The sequence below is a fragment of the Parus major genome, chromosome 6 (assembly GCF_001522545.3).
Source record: "Parus major isolate Abel chromosome 6, Parus_major1.1, whole genome shotgun sequence".
In the NCBI taxonomy this organism is placed as follows: Eukaryota; Metazoa; Chordata; class Aves; order Passeriformes; family Paridae; genus Parus; species Parus major.
In genome coordinates, this window is record NC_031775.1 from 18,787,773 (window position 1) to 18,793,871 (window position 6,099).

The following is a 6,099-nucleotide window of genomic DNA, read 5'->3' on the forward strand; positions in this document are numbered from 1 at the left end:
CTTTGTCAGGAGTCAGATGATAACAGCAGAGAGAAGCATTAGCTGCAAACTGCAAAAGTCACATTTCTGAGCATGGCCAAGAAGGGGGGTTGTACAAATAGGGGCTGGCCACAGCTTTGGGTTTGCACTCAGCAGGACCCCACAGGAAGGGCATGTCAGCCAGCTGTCAGGGTACACTTTGGCCGTCCTCTCTTGTGAATTGTGTGCTGAACCAGATGCAGTTTTATAACTCTGCTCAAGGCGATTAGGGCCAGGACAGTTTCTGGAAAATTATTTCATATTATTGTGAAGAGAAAAAAACATTTCCTTTCATTTCACCATGAAGAGAATGGTGCTGAAAAGGTGAAGAGCAATATTTAATTGACTTGCCCACTGTTCCACACCAGTTTCTATGCTTTTTGTAACTAACCATCATACAGTCCTCCAGTTCACCCCACAAATGAAGCCATCCTTACAACTAAAAGAGATATCTATCTTTCCTTTTTTTGTGTGCTCCTTCGTCTGTGCACATGAATACTATTTTCCAAAATCCAGGAAACACTTTTCCAATTAATTTCAAAGCAACAGCCAAAGAAGCAGAATGAATAAAAGCATTAGAAAAATGAGCTGCTCTGCCTTGACCCAACGTGACACAGGGATCCCAACAAGTAGTTTGTGACAGCAGCCACCCCAGAGATAGCCAATCCACTGGTGATCTCCCATTTGGTGTCTCATGCTTCAAGTCTTCAAGCTCTGTGTGATCCTGCTCACCCTGCAGTCAAAGGAAAGCATTTAACTCTCTGAGTGGATGGGGTTTTTCCTTCATGTATTAAATCCTTGCACCTTTTTTAGCTTCAGTGATTTGGGATTGATGCTTTCAGGCAGACAAGCCACCCTCGGCCAGAGGGAAGCATGTCTGCAACCCAAAGGGATGTGGGAGCCCAGCTGAGAGCCACAGAGCCACGCCAGCAGAGTCCTGCAGAGGCTGGGGGCGGACACCCTGAGCCCCACGGGGGCACAGCTGCTGCAGGGGGGACACAAGCTGGTGATGGTCAGCAAACCCTGTGCGTGCCAGGAGTTCAGCTCCTCGGCAGCTGTGCGTTTCGCTGGTAGGTTGGCTGGAAAGAAGATGGTATTGAGGCGTGATTTTAGGCTGGCGATTGACAGGCAATCAAAGGTGTGCTCTTGCTAGAGACTGGGGAGTTTCTTCAGCCCAGGGCGAGCCCGGCTGGCTGTCAGAGCTAGTCTGCAGGCATCCCAATTCCCAGGTAAGGAAGCAACACATGTTGAAGAAGCAGCACATGTGTTCTCTGTTCCCTGTGACAATCAGCAGCAGCGACAGCCCTTCCACCGTAACATGCCCCGAGCACGCCCCGCTGCCTGCCCCACGGCCAGCCCTCAGCTGGGGAAGGAGAGGCAGCAATGGCCACAGCCTGCATCTCTCATCACCCCCGGGGAGCAGCACCTGCAGGGCCGTCAGCCCGCAGCTCTGCACCCAGCCCTGCCCTGGGGCCGCTGCTGGGAGCGCAGGGCAGTCGAGCTTTCAGAGAGCAGATCCGAGCACTCTTCCTCCTCCTCCTCTTCCTCACAGGGCACGACAAAGCTCTGCCTGCCACCCGCTGACCCCAAGGAGCCGCAGTCACGACCACATGTTCTAGCAGTGAACTAAACTGCAGCTTTCCGCAGGTTTCTGCTGCGGGGTGGAGGCAGCAGGGATCTCAGGGGACTGATCCGTGTGGCCTCCGCAGGAGTCAAGGCAGAGCTCTCTCCCTCGCTTGACATCACCGGCCGTACGCAGAGGACAGAGGGCGGTGGCAGGCAGGGAGCAGGGAGACAGGCATCCAAGCCAAGGCATATTTTTTCAGGCGGCTTCCAAGCAGGAACTGCTTGACCTGGAGCACGCACATTGCGCCCTGCAGAATTCGCCGCAGCTCCCAATGCCAGGTGCCTGCACAGACCCACGAGTAATCTCTAAGGCCTTTCTTGTCAGCCCCGCTCACCAGCGCTGCCGACACCCAGCCGGGCAGCGATCCCTGGTTTCCCCGCTGCTCGGGGCCAGCCTGTTGTTTGCATGCAGCAGTGAGTCAGGGGCCAGGGTTAGTGGGTTAAGAGCTCTGTAACGTGGTCAGCTCGGGGCGGGGAGCCGGGCTGCAGCCAGGCTTTGGGTGTAGCTCTGCTGGCCCGGGCTGTGACCCTTCCACCCTGTCCAGCCTTGGTGCCGCTGCACACTCCTCCCTGGAGCTGTGCAGTCCCCTACCGAGCAAGGGCCAGACCAAAGAATGCAAAGCTTCAGCTTCTGCAGTTTAGGCAAGGAAGTGTTCTTTAAAAAATTGCAGAAAAGCCTTTATAGGATCTTGGCAACACCAGCAAAGCATGTGAGAGGCTGCACGGCTGAGGCTGCGTGCTGGCATCCCCCAGCTTTTAATGTACAGAATCACGCAGCTTTCTCAAAGGACGTTTCGCACTTTGTTTGGCCTTGGCAGCCATCAAGCTAATAGCAACGCTGCTTCCAAAAAAATAAAATTCTAACCAAGCACTGACTTTTGGCAGGGAAGAAAAAACCTAAGATACTGCATCATTTGGAGCATGCACTGTTTAGTGCTAACGCAAAATTTATTGCTCTGGCAAAACCTAAACATTAGCAGCTGCTGCCTCCTCCTCGCACTCCCCTGCATCTCCAAGGATCTCGTGTCAGCTGTGGCGGTGGTGGAAGCAGCCAGTCCCCCCCAGGGCTCCTCCTCGGGCCGGTCCCGGCGGGGCAGCTGCCACACATCACTGACAGATTGCCTTGGGCTGGCCGCTGCTGCAGAGACACCGGCGACACGAAAGCCTCCCGGGAGGAAAGTGCAACCAGCTGGGGATGAGGTAGGAGTGGAGGGGGAGAGCGCGAGCAGGAAAACCACAAGACTCTTGTGCCTGCTAAAAATGATTCCCACCCAGTAATTTTAGCAGCTGTTGTGTTCTTCTGCCTACCTTCCTGGATGAATTTTAAGTAGGAGGTGAGTGAAAATGAGAATGGTGACAAAATTTCCCGCCCCGCCCCCCCCCTCCAAAACCTCTGTATCTGCACATTTTTAACTTCTCCTTGATCCCAACTTAAAGACACAGTCAGTTATTTTTCCCTAGTTAAGTGGGTTTTGTCCTGGCTGGTAAAAAGGAACAAAAATTCACACCAATATTTCCCAAGGCTGGTTAAAAATAGTGACCTGTCAGGGAAGGATGGAGTGACACAATACCTCTGGTCCGCCCCTGCACCCCTCAGGCCTGCAGGGCCAGGATATGGTTGTAAAAAGAAATATGGCTTTCTAATAAATAAGAAATGAAGGGAGCTATGAAGCCATTGCTCCCTCCCACCACATGAAGGAGGACTTCAGCATGTGGCAGAGTGGGTCCCAGCCTGTGCAGGGAGGTGCCCCAAGGAGCAGCTGCACAGGGAGGTCACTGTGCCCGTCCCCTCACCCACAGGAGCAGTGGCTGTGCTCTGGAGGAAGGGGAAGGACACCTGGAGAAGCCCTCTCAGAGCCCTGTGGTTAAGCAGGTGCTCTGCTGAAATGCACACACGCCAAAGAACTCACAGCAAGGGCTGCTGGAAGGGAGCTGACATTTACACACAACCTGAGTTTCAATCCCCAGAAATATATATATATATATATGAATAATGAACACAAGCTAACCCCAAGAAAAGTGCATGGAGTGCTACCAACCCAGAGGAAGACTGCAGCAGCAGTTCTAGAGCCTGAAGTTCAGATACCTGCTCATTTATACTGCTCTTTCCCAGGACCTTTGGGACTTGAACATTTCACTGAATTCCTGAGATGATGAGGTGTGCTGCTGACCAAGTTATCTTCTATTCTTCTCAAACTCTATCAATCCAACAGTGATTGAATTTTAGGGGTTTGTTCACTTAATCAGCTAATAAATAACACTTTGGAGTCAAGATTATCCTCTGATATGGTTGCACTGAACTCAAGCCAAGACCACAAGCAATTAAATTTCCAGCTATGGAGATCTGCACCACTGACAGAGCAACAGGTACTGACAACCTTCTGCAGCAAGGTCCCTCAAATCTTTCTCATTTAGATGTGGCATTTGCAGACAAACAAGTTTGTCTTCATTCAGATCCCCTTAAACAGCATCAGCTCCTTCTCCTACCTCACAGTTACCTCCCTTCCTCTTCCACCACTTATAGCTCACAGTGAGGCTCCTCCTGCACCCCACAGCTCTTAAATCACACCCTTGCCAGTTCCTGACATCTTTGACCTCAGCTCTGATGAAAGTGAAAAAAGTGCCTCTTTGCTCTCATTTGCCTCCCAAAGCAGTGAACCACCTGCCTCTCCAGGAGCAGCCTTTCTGTCCTACAGCTCCCAGGGCACTGAGTGGCCTGTGCTGGAGCCAGAGCTCCTTCTCTTGGAGTATCTGGGGAGAAGGAAAAACCTCTGCTGCTATCCATGTGCCTTTGTCTGCCCTTGCCCAGCTGGCTGCTACTGGGAAAACCAGCTTTGCTCACAAGCAGTAGTGTCCTCAGTCCCCTCCCACAAGGATGGAAATTAAGAACTGGGGACTGAGGCAGTGGCTGAGCCAGCCTGAGGCATGGCACAGCACGGCCCTGATGTGGGGCTCCCAGACCTCAGCCAGGGCAAGGAGAAGAAGTTATGTGGGAGAGGCACTTGTGCCTTCCCGATGCTGTGGCTCTTTTTCTCCCATGTCTGGCAGCTCACCCACAGGGTGCAGGCTGTGGGTGGGTGCAGTGCCCCACGACAGATGTAGGGACCACATGGAGGCAGGAGAGCAAGGAAAAGGCATATCCAGAGCTGTACTGGAAAAATCAGAGCTGGTACTGGAGAAGGAATGTCAAAAGGCTCAGGACAATTGTTGCCAAGGTTCAGTTTTCAGTTCAATAATGCAACAAATTGATGTTTTGGGCTGTGAAGATCCAGGACAAAAATTCACCTGTGACCAGCTGGTCTATACAATGTTTTTAACAGTCAGACTCAATTAAGAAATTGCAGTTCAAGATTTGAAAGTTTTTCACTTGAAGGTCAATGGCTTTTTAGCCTGGTTACTTCTAAATTGGATAGAATGTGCTTGTCCAACTACAATTTCTCAGCTAGCAGCAGGACATGCAGATTGGCCTTGAAATGTCATGTAAAATGATTTGTACTCTCAGTAATTCACTTCTTTGAGGTTCTGATTGTTGGTATATTGCTACCAGCAGAGTATACAGAATTACAAAAGAGAACAACACTTTGTACCTCAAATGTCTTGACTTCAAAGCATTTAAACTTTATAAACAAAGAGACATAGCCTCAGTCTAGCACCAAAGAAAGCAATTTATGTAAGCAGAAAGCCTGGAACAAATAATTAAAACATGAGACTAAACAAAAACATTTGTGAGTTTGTTGAAACAACTTTGAAATATAAACTCATTTTTTCTGTGTATATTTACTTGCACTTTACCTAAGGGTGTGCTTTCTTATTCGTGTTGCATCTGGAAGCACATCAGTGGTAGCCACGTGAAGCTCTCGGCAGGCTCTTTTCCTGGAGTGCCCCAGCCTCATTCCAGAGGCAGTCTGGATGTGTCAACCTCTCTGCCAGTGTACAAAATTTATTCTAAACATCCAGGTGAAAAAATGGCAGTAGCACACCTGCCATCCCTCAGCTTTTCTCAGAGCCACAGCTCCACAGTTAAGTACCTCTCTCTTCTGTGGCCTATTAGAGTTTAGGATTTCTAAACATCACTTCCCCAAAAAACTGTTCTGGACGATATACTCAGCTTCAACATCTTCCATCACACCTCAGTAAGCCACTGCTTACAGAGTACGGCAGTTCACAATGCACAGCTGCGGCTGGGAAAGGCACTGCTTTACTGATTTCTCTTCTCATCCCGCAGGAGCTGAAGCAGCCGCTCAGGGGTGGTGGGCACAAGAGACACAGCGGCAGCGCTGGGGGCTTCAGGAAGGCGGGGAGGCAGCTGGGCGCACCCCGAGCGGCACAAGGAGCCTGCGGGCACCGGGCCGCTGACCCCGGGCTCGAACCCGCGACCCCGGCACGGCCCGCCACTGCCGCGGGCGCCTGGCGCCACCTGCCGGGCAGCGGGACCCGGACACCGAGAGCTGTCAC